The sequence below is a fragment of the Sapajus apella genome, unplaced genomic scaffold (genome assembly GCF_009761245.1).
Source record: "Sapajus apella isolate SASKATOON/1434 unplaced genomic scaffold, GSC_monkey_1.0 scaffold63, whole genome shotgun sequence".
Taxonomy (NCBI): domain Eukaryota; kingdom Metazoa; phylum Chordata; class Mammalia; order Primates; family Cebidae; genus Sapajus; species Sapajus apella.
Window position 1 is genome coordinate 2886405 of NW_022437003.1, and position 23508 is coordinate 2909912.

At 41.9% G+C, this 23508-nt stretch overlaps 1 long non-coding RNA gene across 2 annotated transcripts in view; it reads right to left on the bottom strand.

Annotated features, from left to right (window-relative positions):
- The window catches only part of LOC116529732, a 164136-nt gene that overhangs the window by 68005 nt on the left and 72623 nt on the right, over positions 1 to 23508 (bottom strand). The window contains exon 3 of one of the 2 annotated variants that reach the window (XR_004259636.1): positions 16513 to 16657. This is a non-coding gene — a long non-coding RNA (uncharacterized LOC116529732). Of the gene's footprint in view, positions 1 to 15992; positions 16658 to 23508 lie in introns of those variants that run through there. The other variant, XR_004259635.1, reaches the window with a different exon arrangement.

Here is a 23508-nt window from a genome sequence, read left to right on the forward strand (position 1 = left end):
CTGACTTCCTGAAGAGTGTCTTTTTCAGCAACAGCAAAGTTATCTCATGGCACTTTAATGATGTTGCTGTAGAAGTTCAAAAATTCAAGCCAGAATAGTGATCATACAACCCACAGCCAATGGTCAGAGTGGATTTCCAGTCCTCAGCTAATCTAATTCAACCTGCTTAAAAAATAAAATAAAAAGCTTGAGCTCCAAATGTAAATATATATATATATGTAAATATATATATCTCCAAACACATATGTGTTCTCTGTTTACCTCAAAAAAAAAAAAAAAAAAAACTAGCTCTTTTTAAAATTAACATTAGAAATGAAGAGCCTTTGCATTGACTCTGAACACAGGAAGTCAGGAGAGAGGAGAAGAGAAAAAGACAGGGTGGGGAGAGGGGCTGTCTTTTCACCTGCTTCATCTGGATTCGGTAAGCATCATAGAGCACAACTGTGTCTCTGAAACATTTTTCATATACTTCCCAAGCAGTTCATGAACTCCTGTGAACACAGTGGGGAAAGTAAACTTATACAGGGGCAGGAAAGAAGAGAAAAGTTTTTTGGTGGAATTTTAGTCATGAAAGTACAAATAATCAAAAATAACTCTGCAGTCAGATTTATTGGATGTTTTCCCTTCTAGAGAGTCCGAGGGTTACAAAAACTTCTTTCCAGGGAAAACAACAAAACTCACATGAATCCTGGGTTTTTCCTCTGAGGGAAAGTTTATTCTCAACAGAATTGTAAGGGAGGGAGAAAGAGCCTGCAGTGAGCTTTGGCATTAATGAAAGCTTGCAGCCCCTCTCAGAGCTGCTCCTGTGTCTCGGAAAGTCAAGGGTGCCCTGGAGCAGAAGGGCCTCCCACCACAGAAGCCACGTTGCCCAAATAGAAAGCGAAGCCTGGGAACTCTTCCCCAGAGCAGCCTGCTTTGGTTCCATTTCCTACCAGAGCAGGCAGACGGGAAGCATTTCAGCCTCACAAAGAGGCACGCAGAAGCCAAAGCTAAAAGTAGACTGCATTTCAGAGGTCCTCACACTGAAAGAACGGAAGCCATATGGGAATTACTTTATTATTCAGCTGAAACCTTCAGGTGGCTTTAAATTAAAAGGAATATTGTCAACTACATCCCTGGGCTTTTTTTTTTTTTTTGCCACCTTTTCCAACCCTCCCCCTCTTTACTTTTTAAACTTTACAAGCACTGTGATTTAGCAGTGGAAATTCCCTAAATATAAATTAAGCATTATATCCACTCAAAAAAATTCTTCCTGGCATGCAACCAGTAGTCCAGCATTAAAATCTCTAACATAATTCTTGGGAGAATAAGTTACAGGGCGCGTGTGTGTGTGTGTGTGTGTGTGTGTGTGTGTGTGTATCCACTCGCGCATGTGCATATTCTGGGATTTTTCCTTCTTTACAATTATTCTCCATTATATAAATATATTCACTGACAATTAGACATACAGTGTCAGAAAAGATATAATCTCCCTACAGATATTTAACAACACTGAAATGCAGGTCACACCTCTAAAAATGATGCCCAATTTTTGTGCATCGATGACCACAACATATACAGATTTCCCACCACTGCTGCCACCATCACAACCGTGAACATCCCCGCCACAGCCCAACATTTTGGCCTTATTTCCTGGGACGCTAAAGAGATCATAATGCTGACTGCATTATTTAGGACAGGCTAGATAATGCTGCAGCAACATGCCACCGCTACCTAAATCCCCGTGACCTGTAATAACTGAAGTTTCCTTCTTGCGTACATGACATATTCCACCTGGGCCGGGAGGCCTTTCCATCACAGCCCCTCCTCATAGGACCAGACTGTGTGGGCTCTGTCTTGGCCTGTGTTTCAGCCCATGTAGGGGGAAGGGGATGAAGCCAATCATGTGATGACTCTTAAAGCTTTATCTAGGACACATGTGACCTCTGCCACATTTCACAGCAAGCCACCTTCATAGTCATGCCTAGACTTAAAGGAGGCAAGAAAGCACAACTGTACTGAGTGTCACCAAGGAGGGCCATCAGGATATCTGTAAGCCTCCCTAATGACCACAGGAGTCTCACAAAGGTCTGAAAGAAACACACCACACACACACACACACACACACACACACACACACACCACACACCACACACCACACACCAGAGCACTTAAAGGCTGTCATTTGATTCCTAAGGCACACAGATCCCATCTTCTTACATTCCTAACTACCAGTGGAGAGAACTCAACATCTCCTTGACAAACGAAATAACGAGCAATGGGGCAAAGTATCTCTGACAGGTCTCACTTCTTAGGACCCCAGGGTTAATACAGCAGGTTGAGCTGGAAATTTGTTTCTGCTATGAAAAACAATGGTAACAGCAGGCTGGGTATGGTGGCTCACGCCTTAAATCCCAGCAGTCTGGGCAACAGAAGCCGTTGGATCACTTGAGGCCAGGAGTTTAGGACCAGCCTGGTGAAATCTTGTCTCTGTTAAAAATACAAAAATTAGCTGGTCATGGTGGTGCACACCTGTAAACCCAGTTACTTGGAAGTCTGAGGCAGGAGAATCGCATTAACCCAGGAGGCAGAGGTTGCGGTGAGCCGAGGTCGTGCCACTGCACTCCAGCCTGGGCGACAGCAAAACAAAAACAAAAACAAAACAGAACAAAATGAATGAGTGACATCATCTATGCTCTTTACGTACATCTCTGGTTCCCTATAGGAAAGCGAAGGAGTGCTTAGTCTGTAGTAAGCTTACTGAGACAGAAATTCATACAGACATATGGAAAGAGTTTCCTTGCTAGTCACTTAAAGGAGACCAAAAAAATATTTTATCACTCACCTACCCCTTAAAACAAATGCAATTTTTTCCCATTAAGGACTCAGGGACAAAGTATTCCATTTTAACACAAATAAGTCACTCTTCACTTAGTACCTATGGAACAGCAAAAGAATATCTGTATAAATTTTGCTTTCCCAAGAAACAGTCCAAAAAAAAATGTGTTATCTTAGAGAGAAGCTAGAAGGTCACACTGGAAAGGAGACACAGAAGAAGAACCTTATTTTCTCCAGCTCAGAAATACTTCCCTAGCATTCCTCCTCTGGTGCATTAACCTTGCCCTACATCCCGAACTTTTAAATGGGGAAGAGTCACAGAAATTTATGGGAGAGAGACATAGGAGGCTTTTAGTAATGTTAGAGTCCTGCGTACTGTTTACTAGATACACGGAGAGACTTCAATAAAAAATTCATGCCAACGGTCTCTGTGCAAGTGACCAGCTGTTCTTAGGTATTCCAGAAGACATGGTTACACGGGACTCCGAGCTCCACTACCCAGGCTCAGACGGCCACTCTGGCAACAATGGCACAGGCTTGAAGCATTTCAGTCCCAGAACAAGCCCCTCATTTCACAGAGAAGTGCTGAAGATAGTTTATTCCAGTAAGAACTCAAAATTCTACCCAAAAGCTATCACCAGAGAAAAATAAAAAATCTCACCAATTTTTCAGGCTCAGGTCCTAAATCAAACTTTCTTTCTCCCTCTCATGCCAGAGACCAACCAGAACCCACCAGCTCTTTTACCAATAACTGACTGTATCACATGAAACAGGACCAGAGGCTGACAATGCCCGTTTAGCAGAGTCTCTCCATGGTAAAGTTTGAGTGAATTCGTATGTTTCCAATGTAGAGTGACTTTGTATACAGCCATCTCATTTGAAAGGTGTGTGAGCACTCTTTTTTGTTATTTTGACACTCTGATCAACATCAATAAATGGCTCAGAACTGTGTAATTAGGAGAAAGCAGCTCTAAAGAGTACTAGCTTTCACGTATTAAAAGTGACCATTGTGGCCGGGCGCGGTGTGGCTCACGCCTGTAATCCCAGCACTTTGGGAGGCCAAGGTAGGTGGATCACGAGGTCAGGAGATCAAGATCATCCTGGCCAACATGGTGAAACCAAGTCTCTACCAAAAAGACAAAAATTAGCTGGCCGTGGTGGCACACACCTGTAATCCCAGCTACTCTGGAGGCTGAGGCAGGAGAATCGCTTGAACCCAAGAGACAGAGGCTGCAGTGAGCTCAGACCGCACCACAGCACTCCAGCCTGGCAACAGAGAGAGACTCAGTCTCAAAAAAGAAAAGAAAAGAAACCAAAATAAAAGAAAAGAAAGGGACCAGTTCAAAGGCAGCAACTGCAGTAGCAACTGACATTCAGGAGTGTTTTTTAAGCACTGGGTTTTATGCCACAAGCTTCTTCATCTCATTTAAACCTTAAAATAACCCTATGGCATGCGCTTAGTGACTTCATTCCAAAGAGGGCAGTATGGGAAGAAGTGGAAGGAAGACAAGTTTGCAGGGAAGAGACTTGGCATGGTGACCTCAGCCAGGTGATCAAGGTCAACAACTACAGTGGTATGTCATGGTGATTATAAGTGCCCTTGATATGATGGTGGAGAATGGTGCTTCCCCTCTGTGGTCTTCCTGTCAAAAACCCATAAACAAGTCCAATCATGAGAAAAACATCAGAGAAATCCCAGCTGAAGGACGTTCTACAAAATATCCGACTAGCAGGCCTCAAAACTGTTAAGCTCAAAACAAAGACAGGCTGAAAAGCCCTCAGAGTTCAGAGGAATCTAAAGAGGCATGGTTACAACAGGCAAGGTGGTAGCCAGTATGTCCTGGGAACAGAAAAAAGATATTAGGGAAGAACTAGTGAAATATAAAAAGCCAAAAAAACTCCACAACTGTGAAGTTACTTAAAAGGAAATTCCCAACGTTGTATTCTTTGCTTGACAAGCATCCGTGATAAGGTAACTGTAGAAGAACCCAGGCCAGGGAGGTACACTCCATTTCTGCAACATTCCTGCACATCTAAAACTACTTAAAAGTTAGAAGTTAATTTAAAAGAAAAAAACCTCTGAGGTTGATTCTGTTATCTCCATTCTAGAGATGAAAAGCTATAGGTTAAATAACTAACTTTTCAACGTTATAACGACAGAGCAGAAGAACGCTTCAGATGTGCCTACTTCACGTTTAAGCAACCAGTGAATAGGGCTGTGAGACAGGCCCTTGCATGAGATTTTTAAAGAACTACTTAAAGCCAGCTACATGCTGAAAAAACTACACTGAAAGAATGTGTTTCACTTACATTCCTCGTAATGATCTACTTTTATTTTTGCATATACTCTTACGCAAAGGGGCTATAACATACTGTCTAAATATTTCATCTTTATTTCCCACCACGAATTACAATTACTCAGTCAATGCCATGTGATGATCCCATTTTAAAAAAATTAGTTTAGGATTCTGCCAAATGTTGAGGCTTTCACATTCCCTGGGAGAAGGCGCCATGAGCCAATGGACCTTTCACCCTGTCGTGTCCTATCTTTTAGCTACTCTTATTTGTGACACCCACATTTTGTCTTCTGATGCACTCACTAGACATGGTGGTGCTGGTAAAAACACAGGATCAGTGGGTTACAAGTTAGGGTCCCTTGCAAAGAGAATGACTACTCAGCTTGTACTCTGAGCTTCTTCGGACCCCGAGACACAGAAAATCAGCTGCGGTAGCTCTAAAAATCTGAAGACAACTCCATGCCCTCTGAAAATATAAATTCTAACAGTGTTATCTACCAGACCAGTGTTCCCACAGCGTGAAGCCAGCCTCTCTGGGAAAACTCCAACATCCTCCCAGGAAGGCTCAAGCAGTCCAAGACATATTCTTTTTTTCCTTGGGACTTGCCAAAATCAGACAGTAGGATTCAACAAATATTTCTAAATACTGTACTTAATATATTGTTCCCTGTGAGAATATACAGTGGAAGTGATCCAGCCAGTAAGCAAGCAGGCTGTCTTCTGTGTGTGATTAGATTAGCCTGCCTAAAGACATGTTTTTCTCCATCTTGTTCTATTTACAAGTCTTTTTTTTTTTAAAGGGCAAGTGAGTTTCCAAGTTATTGATTTTGCCATTCAGAGCTTGTCTCAGGAAGAACTAAACCTCTTTGCCCCCTTTATACTTCAAAATATCCCAAGGCAATGTGTTAAAGGCGCCATGTCCGTTTTAACAAGAGGAAAGGACGGAGAGAAGGGGGAAGTGAAAATGACAATTTTCCCACAAAATCATAGCCAAAGAGCAACAGAGTAACTGAAGGGCTAACTCTCCCAATTCAACGGACAATGGAAATAGAGCCAAATCCCAACTTCAACTTCTTCCCTTCGCCAATAGGAAAGAACGAACCAAGTTCAAGAAGCCATAACCATCCCAAAGACAGGCAGGCAGGCAGACACAGACACACACACACACACACACACACACACACACATACACACACACACAGGAAACACACCTACGGCACATTGGCAGTGACCCAAAGCAAACGGTCCTCTCAAGAATCTTTGCTATTTTTATAACTTATGAAAAAAAATTTCAGAGTTTTAAATCTCCAAGAATTCCCTTCACTCTGGAACCCTTGATGGTTCCAGCTGGAATTTTTTTTTTTTTTGAGACGTCTCTCTCTGTCACCAGGCTGGAGTGCAGTGGCATGATCTCAGCTCACTACAACCTCTGCCTCCCAGGTTCAAGTGATTCTCCTGCCTCAGCCTCCCGAGTAGCTGGGACAACAGGTGCGTACCACCACATCCATCTAATTTTTGTACTTTTAGTAGAGCTGGGATTTCACTATGTTGGCCAGGATGGTCTCGATCTCCTGACCTCGTGATCCGCCCGCCTCTGCCTCCCAAAGTGCTGGGATTACAGGTCTAAGCCACTGGCCCAGCCTGGAATTTTTTTTTTTTTTTTCTACTCTCACACCAGTATGAGAACCCATGTTAAGAGGTCATTTGAAGGATTAAACTTCTAAGATCATTTTCATGAGAAAAAGGCTGGACATCAGGAGAAAACTATCCTTTGGGTAGATTCTTAGGGCCTCAGAGAATCATTTAAACTCCTCAATGAGCATCTCCACATTAGCCTGAATCCTGATCCTCTTGCAGTCAGACATCCCAAATCTAAACCTCCTATTTACATCCTCAGACTCTCAACATTCCAAGAGGGTGGACACTGAAGTCATCCTGTTCTAACTCCCCAAAGGACACCTACAGAACATTCAAGCAAGATAAAGTTTCAAAGTCAAAATGTCACAAAATACGGAGAAATGAAGTTTTTCAAAGCACTTATAAATAAGCTTTTTGGTGTCCTTTAAAGTTTTCATTAATGATAACAAGACTTTACAATTTCTGCTTTGACTTTCCACGCAATTCATGGTGTCAACTATCTACAGTACAGACAAAGTTCCACACACTGAATATGTGAAGCAGCATAAAGCAGATAAAATACAAATGTAAAAATATGAAGCAAAATGTCAGTGTGACATTTTCTTTCTTTTTTTTTTTTTTTTTGAGATGGAGTTTCACTCTTGTCACCTAGGCTAGAGTGCAATGGCATGAACTCGGGTCACTGCAACCTCTGCCTCCTGGGTTCAAGCGATTCTCCTGCCTCAGCCTCTCAAGTAGCTGAAATTACAGGTGTCTGCCACCATGCCCAACTAATTTTTGTATTTTTAGTAGGGACGGGGTTTCACCATGTTGGTCAGGCTGGTCTTGAACTCCTGATCTCAGGATATCCACCCACCTCAGCCTCCCAAAGTGCTGGGATTACAGGCATGAGCCACCATGCCCAGCCCTGACATCATAATTTTTACATGCCCATATTAGAGTACTTTCATATTCATATTATTGACTCTCTATTGGTAAAGCTCCATTGATGCTGAATATCAAACAGAACGGATTCAGCAATTCTTCATGTGAAAAGTACATAGCAACGTGACGAGGGCCTTGTCCAGTACCTGGCACAAGGAGGCACACAAATATTTGCTGAGCTAATTAATCAATCACCAATCTTTAACACTTTCTGCTAAGCCAACGTCTAAAAAAGAAAAAAAAAGACAACAGAAGAAAAACCTCTTTCCCTTCCTTGTCTTCACAAATATCTCTAAGTAACTTACGAGTATACTCCCAAAATGCTATTTCTATATTTGCCATTTTCTGTATTTAATATGCAGGTAATACACATGAATATTAGACAATTATTAACAACAGGTGAAATAAAGTCATTTAATTATTCTGTAATCACACAGCCGTAACAACTTTTAGGTTTATATAAATCTCACAAACTATTTCTAATATATATGCACATACATGAATGCCTGGAACACCAATTTGTTAGTTTAAATAAAAAAAGTAGGGTCTTAGAGAAATCTACACGACTCCTTAAAGCCTCACTTGGTATTTTATTGCATGTTTCTACTATAATTTATTTGACCACTGTAATATTGTTTAGACATTTCTAGCAAAATATATTGGAAATAAATGCACTTGTGGCCAAGTATTCTTGTAACCAAATTTTTTACACATTTGATCACACTCTGAGAAAAAAAATTGCCTAGAAGCTGCACTGCAGAAACTGAATAAGCATATTTTGTGGCTTTTGATTTTACATATTGTGAAATAACCCTTAGAGAGTATATAAAAAATTTTCCCCAAAATAGTAACTTTTTTCTTTACCCATAGTAATACTGGTTTTTATAATTATTCTCCAACTGAGTCAGTTTAACAGTTTAAAACTATGTCTTCTCTTACAATGCCTAAAGCAAGGGTGATTGTTTCACATATTTAAATATAAATAATATGCGTAACATTTTGAAGTGTCAGCTCAAAGTAGATACCCATCACCAATAGTGGTACAAGTAGCCTTGAGAGACTGGCCACTTTTTACAAAACACAGTATATTGAAGGATTAGTATTAACTGTCTCTATTAGGCTTTAAGTTAAGACTGATCAAAAATTTTGCGAAAATTTCCTAAAGCTCAATATATATCAGGGTGTTTCAACTCAGGATAAGAGATGCATTTTTTTTACTAGCCCTTTTACCTTATTAGCAGATATTTTTAAAGGTCCTAGATACATTCTCTATCTCATGGCCCATTTGAATTTTACTTTAAATTGTTATCTGTGTGAATGTATGCACACACATATTTACGTATACATATATGTGTGTGCACATACATCTATTCTACACATGCATAAATCTATATCCATATATTTGACATATATTGATATATATGCATACACACATATGCACACATACATACAGAGATTCAAGACTTTACTTTTCCCCCTTAGGCTTAGCAAATCAATTAATACTAACGTTTTCTTGTGTACTATTTTATCTTATTTATTTATTATTGAGACAGGGTCTCCATCTGTTACCCAGACTGGAGTGCACTGGCACAAGCACAGCTCTCTGCAGCTTCAAGCCCCCAGGCTTAAGTGATGCTTCCACCTCCACCTCCAAGTAGCTGGTAGAGTTGGACACCACCACGCCCAGTGAATAAAAAAAAAAAAAAAAAAAAAATTCCAGCCGGGCGCAGTAGCTCACACCTGCAATCCTAGCACTTTGAAGGCTGAGGTAGACGGATCACCTGAGGTCAGGAGTTCAACACCAACCTGACCGACATGGAGAAACCCCGTCTCTACTAAAAATAGAAAATTAGCCAGGCATGGTGACACATGCCTGTAATCCCAGCTACTCGGGAGGCTGAGGCAGGAGAATCGCTTGAACCCTGGAAGGCGGAGGTTGTGGCAGAGATAATGCCATTGCACTGCAGCGTGGGCAACAAAATCAAAACTCCGTCTCAAAAAAGAAATTCTTTTAGAGATGTGTCTCCCCATGTTACCCAGGCTGATCTCAAACTCCTGGGCTCAAGTGATCCTCCTGCCTCAGTCTCTCAAAGAGCTGGTATTATAAACCTAAGCCATCATACCCAGCCTCTTGTTCACTATTTTAAAGGAGTAATCCAAGGGGTGTTCTCACTGCAAAGCACCACAGAAAGAAAATAAAACACTACTTTTCCCAGATTCTTCTCCTCACATTAAACAAGTGAGTTAACAGCAAAGAAGCCTACTTCAGAACTATCTGACCTGCTCACCCCACTGAGCTGCCAAGAGCTGCACCCGCTGCGTCCCACAAGCATGACAGGCTCGGCTCTGTGGGGAGCAGGCACAGTGCCACACAGTCATCGTAACTGACATCTGTGGGCAAGACGCCGAGGTACACCTCAATCACGTGTGCCTGTCACAGAATGCTCGCTCACGCACCTGCTTCAACCGTGTGAGCCCAGCCTGTGGGTTTTCCTTGATTGATGTTGGTGTAACTGTTTCACGCTCTCCGTGGGTGAAGGGAAGTGGGCTCTGCTCAGAGCAGTTTGTGGTGCTTTGCACTTCCACTTGACATTACGCAAGGAATAGCAAGTTACAGAGGTAGGCACGCGCCTGCAGGCTCTCCACACCCTCACTGACGGATGAAGAAGGCATCGGACCTTAAAATAAAACAATGAACTAGGGGCTTTGAAACCCAGGAAACAAGCAGGCGAAGGAAGCATCTGTCTCTTTCACTCTGAGCCAACCCCAGATGTGTCACGTGCATGCGCGCGCATGCACAGACACACACACACACACACACACACACACACACACACACACCCACCCACCCACCCATGGCCATCAGGGGATCACTGATTTCACCACCTCTTGGCCTTCTTAGAGGCTTTCAATGGTTCTTGACTAAGCAAATTTGTTCTTTGCCCAAACTATCACAATATTCATGAAATCATTCTGACTCAGAAAAAAAAAAAAAGAGGAAAAGTGACTATCTGAGCAAATTTCACAACGTTCAACAAGGTTCAATCTACCCTAACTAAGAACAGGTTTCAATAAATCATGCCCATGTGTATAACTTTTCGTCTTTTTCACATTCATTTATTTTCAAAGTAAATATTCAAGTCAGTTAAGTTAAAACACCTGATTTTGGATCTTTGGACCCCCACAACCGCCATGCAAGCTCCCAGGGGAATGATCTGAAAAGACTCGACGGTCTTCAGTCACCCCACACTTGGCTCTCCTTTCCGTTGCCCCTATTCCTCTGTTATAAAATTTGAGGCAGTAACTACAATTTCAGAAAAAGTAGGAAAGCCGGATTACAAGAAAACTCAAAGCAGAAAATAACTATGTGTATTAGAAAAGCATTTACAAAAGGAAAAAAAAAATTCACCAATCAGATGCCCAAACTTGGGCCGTTTTATATTTTTATTATTATGATTATTTTTGAGACAGAGTCTTGCTCTGTTGCCCAGTCTGGAGTGCAGTGGTACCATCTCGGCTCACTGCAAACTCCCCTTCCTGGGTTCACGGGATTCTCCTGTCTCAGACTCCCAAGTAGCTGGGATTACAGGCATGTGCCACAACACCCTGCTAATTTTTGTATTTTTAGTAGAAACGGGGTATCCCCACGTTGGCCAGGCTGGTCTCAAACTCCTGACCTCAGGTGATCCACCCACTTCTACCTCCTAAAGTGCTGGGATTACAGGCTCAAGCCACCCTGCCCAGCCTTGTGTGTTTTTTTAAACCACTTCATATATCTGGACGTTTTAGCAAAAAATGTAACTGTTGCTTTCCTTTGAACTATATGAAACTGTCTTTTTTTTTTTTAACCCTGAAATAATGACAATTTCAAGGGATCCACCTAAATATTTTCTTAAACATGCCACAGTGCTTTTGGTGATTTGGACAAAAGGTTAACAAAGGACAGAGAACCTTCATTCTCTGCATCCTCTCCTTTTCATCCACATTCTTTCCTCTTTTATTATTCGCCTCCTTCACTCAAGTGGGAAGGAGGAATGGGAAGGGACCCTGAGCAATCACCCGGAACCGGACCTGGATTTCAGCGCAATTTTAGGTTCCAGAGGTACACCTATTCCTCCACTTATAAAAATGTCAACAAACAAACAAAAACCTAAGGCTCTAAAAACAACATTTTATCTTCTCACATCTTCCCTTCCAGGGCCTTCTACTCCCATTGAGGTTCACTCACTCAGAGTGGGCTGAAGATCACATTTGAAAACTTAACTGGATCCCTACAAACGTGGTTGGATTTCTGAACTCCATAACCGAACTCATCACAAGTCACTTTTTACCTTTAACATCTATATTTTCCCACTGGTCCCTGAGCTGTCTTAACATTTTCTACCCACCTTGCTTTCTTCTAAAAAGCATTTTATTGAAAGATGCAAGTTTCCCAGTCACCTTCAGAAGTAGAAGAAACTACTGCACTGCTATCCTTTACCATTTTCAGAGAAGAGAATGCATCTAAGTGAACTATCCACATCTAAAGGAAACCCATCTATGCAGGAAGTATAAAAATACGAGGGAAAACCCTGTATTTCCAAACCATGACTATAATAACCAGGTAGTCCCTGGCCCCAGCTGGTGTGGCATCCAAAGACATACTGAAACTTTCTAATAGATGTCCAAGGTCAGACATTAGAAAAAGAAATGATGCCAACTGAAGGCAATAATGTAGGGAAAAAATCCTTAGAAGAAACACTGTCTCTACTAAAAACACACAAATAAATTAGCCTGGTACGGTGGCTGGCACCTGTAATCCCAGCTACTCAGGAGGCTGAGGCAGCAGAATTGCTTGAACCCAGGAGGCAAAGGTTGCAGTGAGCTGAGATCATGCCACTGCTCTCCAGCCTGGGTGACAGAGCAAGACTCTGTCTCAAAAGAAAAAAAAAAAAATCTGTGTGCACAAAATGCTTACAAAACTTCACTGCACCATTTCAAGCCTAACAAATGCTACATTTAATGTCCACCGCTAAGAAAATATATTAATTTCTGTAATGCTTTCATTTCTCTACCTTTCCTTCCATGAGGATTCAGTACATGTTCCGTCTACAGGATTACCGTCAGCCTGACTTCGAATACGACTGGGCTGGGGTGTAGGGCAGAAAGTTCAGGAATGTAGATGCAAAACTACAAAGCCTTGACCCCATCAAAATGAAACTAAGCATCTACCTAATACGGACTAAGTTATAAGATTTTTCTCTCTTAAGATTGTGCCACCCTTAAAAAATCGGCCTCTATTGGATTTCTTCCACAGAAACACTATATATTTTATATTGTATTTCTGGAAGCCCAGGCACAAGTTTCCCCCTTTGCTCTGAGTTACAGAAGTGTTTATCAAATTTTACAACACAGTCAATGGTACACTTAAGGACTGGTATCAACGCACCTATGATACACAGCAACTGAAAACTACAGTAACAGCAACTGTGTATAGCAATCCTATTGTGCATGTACATAGCTGATTTAGAAATTTTAAATAAGCTATTGTACTTAATATTCCTTCCAGCAACCGCTAGAGGTATAAAGTACATTTGTATCCTACTCAGAAGGAAACTGAGGCTCAGGAAGTTAAATAATTTCCCCAATTGATAAAGCTGTCTGTGAAGCTGAGATGCAAATCCATTACTTCCCAGTCCCAAAGCTTGCCTCTTTTCTCTCCTGAACTTCTCCTGCCAAGGTCACTCTGTGCAGTAACAGTGAATGCGAAAGCCCCCGCCCCGCCCACCCAGGAGAGGTATGAAGTGCTTGTTATTCAGCCACAGCTGGTACTGACCATGGCAGGCTGCAGTTCCTGTGAAGCCACATTCTGGCTTCTTTGGAAAAATTGACCAAACGTTTATATAAACATTTTTAACATACTGGCAGCAAGTCATTTAAACACACACGCACCCATGCACGTGTACACATACATACAACTCCTCATATGGGCAAACACAACATTTTTGAAGGACTGATCAAACACTCTGGTCCTTCAATTTATGCTGTCTGCCCTACGTTGCCTACTTCTCATTTATTATATCCACCAGGAAGCCATGCTATAGTCCAAAATTTCCAATGGAGCCATTATTAAGTTGATATTAGGGTTACATGCACGATGCAAATCAAAATTCTCCTCAAAACTACACATAGTTTTAGTTGACTGTAAAGAGCCACGAGCTCTCACAACAAAAGCTTCCATCTTACCCCATGTTCAGTACCTCCAAATGAACAATAAAACACCATCATGGCCACTAAGCAGGTCTAGTCTGTGGCAGTGACAGCAGCTCTTGGGTTCAATTAGCCCATGTTTTGCCAGATCCACGAACTAGTGAAAATTTCACAAAAGGTGGATGACAAAAGCAGAAGGCACCTGCAGGAACCACTATCTCTATAACCTTTCTCGTCCCTCTTTCCCCTTCAAGTTTGATGATCCGGCAGTTCTGGAACTCTTCCGAGAGAAGTCAAGACTCATTCTGCCAGCCCCAGCTGTTCAAAGCTCAGCCCAATCTGTTCCACAGAGTTGGCTGCATTCAAACAATAACGTGGCTACAGTTCACCTTCATTTGCTGCAAAGATCATTAACTATCCCTCAGAGAGATACAGTATTAAAGAAAGACAGTGCTCGAGGCATAATAAATGGAAGTTCCTGGCTATCAGAGTTCAAAAGAGGTAGGATGATGCCAGCAAGGCCACCTGACAGCTTCTACAGCCAGAGAAAAGGGAAGGAAACAGGGGCAGGAGGGAGGCAAAATCAGAAAGAGAAACAAGAAAAGCCAGAATGTGCCTGGCAAGCGTGTATGTTCATGTGAGAAGAATACAGAGGAAAAAAAGGAAATTTGAAATAAAAACAACAGGACATGGAATGCGAAGTCACAGCAGTGACACGATCCTGCCCGTCTGGCAGCTCGTTCTCTGACAGGTAGAAGTAAATCTGGAAGGAGAGTGAGAGCAGAGAGCATGAATTACAATCCTATACAGAAAGAACGCTGGATTCCAGACCTTTTTTCAGTACCGTAAGAGACACCGCATTCAATAAAACCTGTATTTAAATCACGTATGTGACCTCCCATTCATAAAACTGCTGAATTACCACGTAGAGTGGGCGTGTTTCTTCATTCAACTCATGCATTAAGTTATTAAAGTCTTGTGTTAGCCTTTCCGAGTCTTTTTCTCCAACCACTCCTTCCTTTCCCACCAACAAACCAGCCCTGTGAAAACACCCAGTGACCAGAATGGCCGCTTCATAGGAAGTTCTGTGTGTTTAACATAAATACCTGGGAGAGCTTCAGCGGATAATGTCAGCGTTAACGTCAATACTTGTTGTGAGTGAGTTGCAATTGTTATATTAATCCAAACTAAACTCCAGTCAATAACAGAGAGAGATCTGGTGGCTAAATGCGATTTCTAGTGGCAGACCTCACTGCCTTTCTTTGGAAATTCACAGGGTAATATAACCAAATAAACAAACAAACAAAACAAAAACAAAAGCTCCATACCTGACATCTTTACTATTTTCCTTTGTTGAATCAATCCCTAGAATAATAGTTTTCAACTGGGGGCAAATTTGTCCCCTACAGTACATTTCTGGTTGCCACAGCTGGGGAGGGGAATTACACTCCTGGCATCTAACTAGGGAGAGGCCAGGGGTGCTACTATATATTCTGAAAGGCACTGGACAGCTCCCCACAATACTGAATGATACACCCCTAAATGCCAGTAGTAAAGAGGTTGAGAAGCCCTGCCAAGAGTCATTTCAGGTATGACACTCCCTGTTCTGACATACGATACGGATTTTAGGAGGGGCAGAACGGGCGCTGTTGTGTTTTCTTTTGAGCAGGGCTCACTGCAGCCTTGACCTTCCCAAGCTAAAGAAATTCTCTCACCTCAGCCTCCTGAGTAGCTGAGACTACAGGTGCACGCCACCATGCCTGGCTCATTTCTGTAGTTTTTGTAGAGACAGGGCTTTATCATGGTGGTCAGTGTGGTCTCAAACTCCTGGGCTCAAGCAATCCTCCTGCCTCGGCCTTCCACAGTGCTGGGATTACAGACGTGAGCCACCTGCCTGGCTAGAAGCATTTTTAAAATTTTGCTATCATTAAAATACCTTCTCTCCACATGGTAAAACACTTAACATAAATGGAAAGGAAGGCTAAGGGCAGAAATTTTAACTGAACTTAGAATCCCAATGGAACCCTAGTAAATCCTAATACAGCACCAAACTTTGCACAAGCCTTCAACCAGTGATTATTTAAATGCTTCCCCCTGCCAAAAACAAACAAACAAACAAACAAAAAACATAGTCTGATTCAATTCACCTAGGAGGATGCCTCAGAATATATGCACCCAAAGACTGTAGTGTGAAAATTATATTTATAAAGAAGAAACACAGCCTTGGCTGCCTCTTATGAAGACACACCCACAGGCCCATCCAGTTATAACAAAACCAGAGGACTCAATGTTCAAGTAAATTGGTTCTATGTAAAAAGTCTCAGGTAATGCTCAAATTGGCATGAAATAAAGTAATTCACCTGAGGTGGGGATAGGGGAGGAGTTAGGAATTAACCCTTTCCTGAAAGAAGATGGACAATTCCCCCAACCACACCTGGAAACTAAAGAGCAGCCTTTGATGTTGTCATCTGTCTTCAGCCCAAAAGCTCTAGGGAGTTTACCTAACATTTACATGGCTTGGTAAAAAGTAATTTGCTCTGACGTAATTTGGTGTAAGCTCAGGTCGTGGCCCGAACTTGCCAAATAAACAGAACTGCCTGGGATTCTTCCCAGTGGTGCTGGCCTCCAGACTGATGAGCTTGCTCACCTGGCTGGCTCCCTTCTTCCCACTGATCCTCACTCATTTCCTCTGGGTTTTCCATGCGTGTGGCGGGCTACCGGCAGGGCTACATGCTTGGACTCTCTGGCTTTGCTGGATGCCTCTTGGCAGTTACACTTGGACTCCACAGTTCCTGGAGAGGAAGGGAGAAAAAAGGAGGTGCAGTCTTGAACAGGAACACAGCTGTAACCTCCCAGCCCAGAAAGAACATGTTTTGCCTTGCCGGGATGGGGAAACAGCGTTTGAAGTCTAGCCCAGGCCTCCCTGATGCAGATCATCCACCAGCTATTGTTCCAGCACGCATTTCCACTCTACATAATAGAGACACAATGACAAAAGGATTCATTCACTGACTATTGAACGTTCACTATACTCAAGGCGCTGGGAGCAGCGGAAAAATGTACTGGGGAAAGGCAGGGATGTGTCCTCACAGTAGAAGAAAATATCCAGAAAGAAATTTTTATGTGAACAGACTTTGTTTGGGCTAAATGTGTCCTGATATGTGAACAGAATATAAAATATAAATTTGGTAACTTAACTGATGAAACTGTCCATGTGTAATTTAAAAGAAAAACAAGGATCCAGTTTTGTTAAAATCCTAGCCACTTGCCAGACCTAACCCCCAAAGCTGCTTTTGTAAAGCACTGTTGGCAGAACTTCTCACTTGGGTGATAGAGATAACACCAGGTTATTAAGCTATGGTTTTAAAAGACAGAAAACTTAGCGGCAGGAGTACTGGATCATTTTTTATTAAAACCAGGTCAATTAAGGGAACCTTTACTAACCAATATACTTATACACATTGGAATGTGTTAAAAAAACCAAAATCCTCTCCAGTTCAATCCGAGAAGAAAAACATGCAACATTCAGCAATGAGTACTGAAAGTATTTTCAAGTCTGGGCAGAATTCTAGAAATTACTAAATTAACCAACGATGTACTTGTGTTGAACAGAACTCTCATCCTGAATGCAATTATATTAAAACTTCTGACAATTTCATCCCTCAACGTTCTAACCTTGGGTTGTCACAGGTTAGGGTAAGAACGAAGGACATATGGATGGGACGAGGAGGATGGGAAGAAAATACATACAAAAGCAATATTCACAATTCAGCAGTTTTGTACAATGACAGATCATTCATCTACTATTTTTTACTCATGAAACTAAATTCACTCATTAGCCAAAATTTATTGTTTATTGAATAAATTATAGAAATGTGAATCACAAAATGAATTATATAACAAAATGCAGGTTTTTATTATATGCCAAGATTAATGTATTTTCTCCTCATGTAAATTTTCCTGGAATAAATACACAGTTCATCATAATACTTCCAAATCATCTTCCTGTTTTCTTGAATTAGAAAACACTATGAGCAATATATTCAGGGGTGTGTGTGTGTGTGTGTGTGTTTGTGTGTGTACGCGCGCGCGCGTGCGTGTGTGCGTGCGCAGGCATTTTTGGCATCATGCTTATATAATGTTTTGGCACCATGTTATTTTATCTTACAAAATCATGTTTCATCTATCATTTACTAAACAAAGTTAGCAGTTTGAATTAAGTTGCTTAAATATAGTAACCAGTGTCAAGGAAATTTTGTTTACTTAAAAACATATTTTTTTGAATAAATATGGTGAGCACTACATTTCTGCAGGTTGCCTTGGAGAATGTAAATAAAACACTACCAGTTGATACTTGTCAATTACAGTCCTTTTGTAGTTTGTGGCACTTGTAATTTACAATAGGAAGATCATTCATTTTCCTAATGATTGTGGACAAGTATGCTGAATTTTCTATAACATAATTGAGGAGACAGTAAGTCAAAACATCTTCATTCTTCACTTAGCCATCTGCAAGGTCTCTTACAGGCACAAACTATGTAACATCACGTCAGACCATTTTTATGAGTTTCCCAGGACTTATAAGTTATTTAGACATGAGCATCTTGCTATCCTAAAACTCTAAATGAGCAAATTTAAACAAACAGAGGAAGTCACCACATGGAAAAGTTGGGAGAAGCAGAGATTTGGGCACAAAGGTAGTGATCAAAAATACATAGTCTAGTGGAATGGCAGAAAAATAGAATTTCCTGAAAAAAGTAAATACAAAAATGACATAGAAGCAAATGGCAGAAAACTTTCCATTCTTTTGGGTCACAGTAGGCAGCTCATTTCTTTTCCCATTCTCTCAGAATGGTTAAAGCCTGATATGGATAGGGGACGTCAGACTACCTACTGGGCAGGAGTACATGCTCACTACCTGGGTGACGAGATCCATACCACAAACCTCAGCATCACGCAATATTACCATGCAACAAATATGCACATGTACCCCCATATTTAAAATGAAGGTTTTTGAGGCCAGGTGCAGTGGTTCACACCTGTAATCCCAGCACTTTGGGAGGCCAAGACAGGCGAATCACCTGAGATGGGGAGTTCAAGACCAGCCTGGCCAGTATGGTGAAACGCCATCTCTACAAAAAATACAAAAATTAGCCAGGCACGGTGGCACGTGCCTGCGATCACAGCTACTCGGGAGGCTGAGGCAGGAGAATCACTTCAACTGGGAGGCAGAGGTTGCCGTGAGCCAAGATTGCACCACTGCACTCCATCCTGAGTGACACAGCAAGACTCCGGCTCAAAAAAAAAAAGGAAAAAAAAATACAAATAAAATAAAAGTTGAAAAAATAAAGCCTCATGTGGAAAATGCCTACATCTAACACAAATCTATCAAGCTAACCAGGAAAAGGGAGAAGAAAATGGAGCAGCAGCCACCGCCACTGATGTCATCCTCTAATTTCACATGGTAATAAACGAAGACTGACGGGGGGAACCCTCAGAGGTGGTGGCATTTCCTTCTCAGGTAAGCCAAGCTGGTTACAGTGATCAGTGTTCCCAGCTGTGAGACAATGATACTTACTCTGGCCTTTTCATATTCTAGGCATCTGAGCACCTTGTCTCCTGGGTCTTTCTGGCCCACTTGGCCGAATTTCTGTTCGTAACCACAGGAGGAATTACTCCTTCCCTCCTCTGTGGCCTTATAGAACTTCTGTAATTCTGGTAGCGCAGCACTTCTCAAACCAAAGGGACCGGCTGGGTACAAGTCCGTTTCTACCACCAGAATCCAAATGCCAGAATCCAAGGACAGATTCAGCATCTTATCTATCTTTTATCCTCAGGGTCTAGCAGCGGGTCTGGCATATACTAGGTGTTCAATAAATATCTGTAGACTAAACATGTGAGTGAAGAAAGAAGCATTTAAGTTATCCCAAACACAAAAAGAAAAAGACCAGAATGAAAATAATCATTTGTACATCTCAGCCCTCCAATCACTACACTTAAAAGAAATCTAAAGACAAGGTATTTTTAAATATAAAAAAATGTATCTTCCCAAATACAAAAAGATAAACTATCCCATGTAATTTTCACAAGGACAGTGAACACTATAAATTATAGCCATGAAACTCTGGTCCTTTGTGACTTACGTGGTATTTCCTTCAGTTCTACTCTTTCGTCTTTCCCAAGATTTGTTTTTCCATCCTGAGTGCTCCAAAGACAAAGACGACACAAGGACACCTATGTATATAGACACAAAATCTCCCACTTTCTGCAAACAGTTAGGGTCCCTATGCCCAGCTAAAACATTAAATTCCTGGAAAGGTACACAGAGAGCTGTTCCCAACTGTTCCAAATAACTAAAATCTACTCTCTTGCTATGCCTGGAGTTGTACTTTACTACAGTCCTGAAAATTGTGGACTACTTATAATTAATGAGAACATACGAGAGGCTTGGAAGTCAGTCAACTAAAAGCCAAGGTCAAGGTTCTTAGGGAGCTACCAGTTACTAACTGTAACTGGTTAGTACTGGTTAGTAACTGGTTACTTACTAAGTGGTTAGTACTGGTTAGTTACTAACTAGTTAGTATTGGTGAATAACTGGTTATTTACCGTAGGTTTTTATTATATGCCAAGATTAATGTATTTTCTGATCTAATTAATTACTGTAACTGGTTAGTACTGGTAACAGGTTACTTACTAACTGTAACTGGTTAGTACTGGTTATTAAGTGGTTAGTTACTGACTGTAGCTGGTAGCACTGCAGAGTGTCTCCAAAGCAGCACTGTAGAATGGCTGTGGAGCCAGAGGGCCTGGATTTGAACCCACACTAGCTTTGGGACCTTGACAAGTTATGAATCTTCTTCTGCCTTAACCTCTTCATTTTTAAATTTTAAAAAAGTGATGCATTCCTCACAAAGGTATTATGCAGAGTGAAAAAGTTAATGCAGGTAAGCACAAAGAAGCATATGTGGCATGCATTAAGAATTTAATGGTGGCGGGGCATGGTGGCTCACACCTGTAATCCCAGCATTTTGGGAGGTCAAGGCAGGGGAATCATCTGAGGTCAGGAGTTCGAGATCAGCCTGGCCAACATGGTGAAACACCATCTCTACTAAAAATACAAAAATTAGCCAGGCGTGGTGGTGCACGTCTGTAATCCCGGCTACTTGGGAGGCTAAAGCAGGAGAATCACTTGAACCCAGGAGGCGGAGGTTACAGTGAGCCGAGATTGCGCTACTGCACTCCAGTCTGGGTGACAAGAGCGAGACTCTGTCTCAAAACAAAAACAAACGAAAAAGAAATGAATAATGGTTAGAGGTAATATTATAGAATCACTTTCATATATCCTTGTCCTTTAAGTTATTACATTAGTAGGACATACCAGAAGATGAGAAAAAACTTCTCCTGAGCCAATTTCTGCCATAAAGTCACTGCCATTTGGGAAACATGTCACAGAAGGAAGTATAAGAAACCTGATCAGGCCGGGCGCGGTGGCTCACGCCTGTAATCCCAGCACCGTGGGAGGCCGAGGCGGGTAGCTCACGCCTGTAATCCCAGCACTGTGGGAGGCCGAGGCGGGTGGCTCACGCCTGTAATCCCAGCACTGTGGGAGGCCGAGGCGGGTGGATCACGCCTGTAGTCCCAGCACCTTGGGAGGCCGAGGCGGGTGGATCACGAGGTCAAGAGATCGAGACCATCCTGGTCAACATGGTGAAACCCCGTCTCTACTAAAAATACAAAAAATTAGCTGGGCATGGTGGCGCGTGCCTGTAATCCCAGCTACTCAGGAGGCTGAGGCAGGAGAATTGCCTGAACCCGGGAGGCGGAGATTGCGGTGAGCCGAGATCGCGCCACTGCACTCCAGCCTGGGTAACAAGAGCGAAACTCTGTCCCCCACAAAAAAAAAGAAACCTGATCCTGGAACATTACGTTCTAATCACACGAGAAATCATAGAAGGCATGAGAAATAATAATTCCATTGACCACACTTGTATTGGTTTTACTAACACCCATATGACTGCACACATAAGAAAACATTTTAGAGCCACATATAACAGAGTAAGCCAGGAACACTCTATGCTGCTTATTATTTGGGCCCAGGTGACCTGCCACTCTGAGCCAGCTTCTTTATCTGTCCAGTGGTAACAGTCATTGTCGCAGTCATTGCAATTAGTCCATTCTCACACTGCTAGTAAGACATACCCACAACTGGGTACTTTACAAAGGAAAGAGGTTTAAAGGACTCACAGTTCCACATGGCTGAGGAGGCCACACAATCATGGCAGAAGATGACGAAAGAGCAAAGAATGTCTTACATGGCTGCAGGCAAAGAAAGAATGAGAGGCAAGGGAAGGGGGAACCCCCTTACAAAACCATCATATCTCATGAGACGTATCCACTACCAGGAGAACAGTATGGAGGAAACGCCCCCGTGAATCAATTGTTTGCCACTGGTCCTTCCCACAACACGTGGGAATTATGGGAGCTACAATTCAAGACGAGATTTGGGTGGGGACACAGCCAAACCGTATAAATCATCTTCACCATGCCTCATATTATTGGTAAGCCTCAAATGAGATGGTATGTATGAAAGCGCCTAATAGTTCATCCATGCTACCTTTACGTTTTTATTCCTCCTGATTCCTATGTAACTCTGTGAGTTTGCTGCGACTCTCTTCAGTTTTCCAAGAGACTCTCACTACTTTCTCTCCTGCTTACATTAGATCGGGTCTAAGGGGGAAAACATACTAAAAAAAGGAAAACAACTTCTTGTTTCTGAAAAAGCCACTCCAACATTTCTAATGGATAAGTTCTCAATGTGGGAAAAACAAGAAAATCTATCATAAGAAGTATGTGAAGAGGCCAAGTGAGAGTGGACAGTTACTGCAAAACTATACAAAGATGACAGATTATGGAATTGCAACGTTAGGATCCAGTTTGCTGTAAAGAGAACCAATAGTGACCTCTTTCCCCGAGTTTGGACTTAGCATGCAAAGGGAAACAAAGGTACACTATGAATGCTCATTTTTCGCTTTGGAAACAGATGGTGAGCAATGTCTATGAACACTGGATTTTACATCCTCCTAGATATTTATACAGGATAAGACCAAAGATTATTACATAAAAGTAATCCAATAATAATCCAATTTTATGTTCTCTCTGCTCTTGACTGAACAATCTATTAAACTTAAAGAACAGACACCAACCTTGAAAAGATTTGTGTATTATCTGTTAAATTGAAAATAGTTTGTTTATATCCCAAATATTTCATTAAAAGTATCCTTGTGGGCTGCGCACTGTGGCTCATGCCTATAATCCCAGCCCTTTGGGAGGCCAAGGTGGGCAGATCACGAGGTCAGGAGATCAAGACCATACTGGCCAGCATGGGGAAACCCGTATCTCTACTAAAAATACAAAAATTGGACAGGTGTGGTGGCACATGCCTGTGGTCCCAGCTACTAGGGAGGCCGAGGGACGAAAATCACTAAAACCCAGGAGGCAGAGGTTGCAGTGAGCTGAGATGACACCACCGCACTCCAGCCTGGAGAAAGAGAAAGATTCTGCCTAAAAAAAAAAAAAAAAAAAAATCCTTGTGGTCAAAGTGTTTCGATAATAGATAATAGGAAAAGAATTTACTATCTAAAGG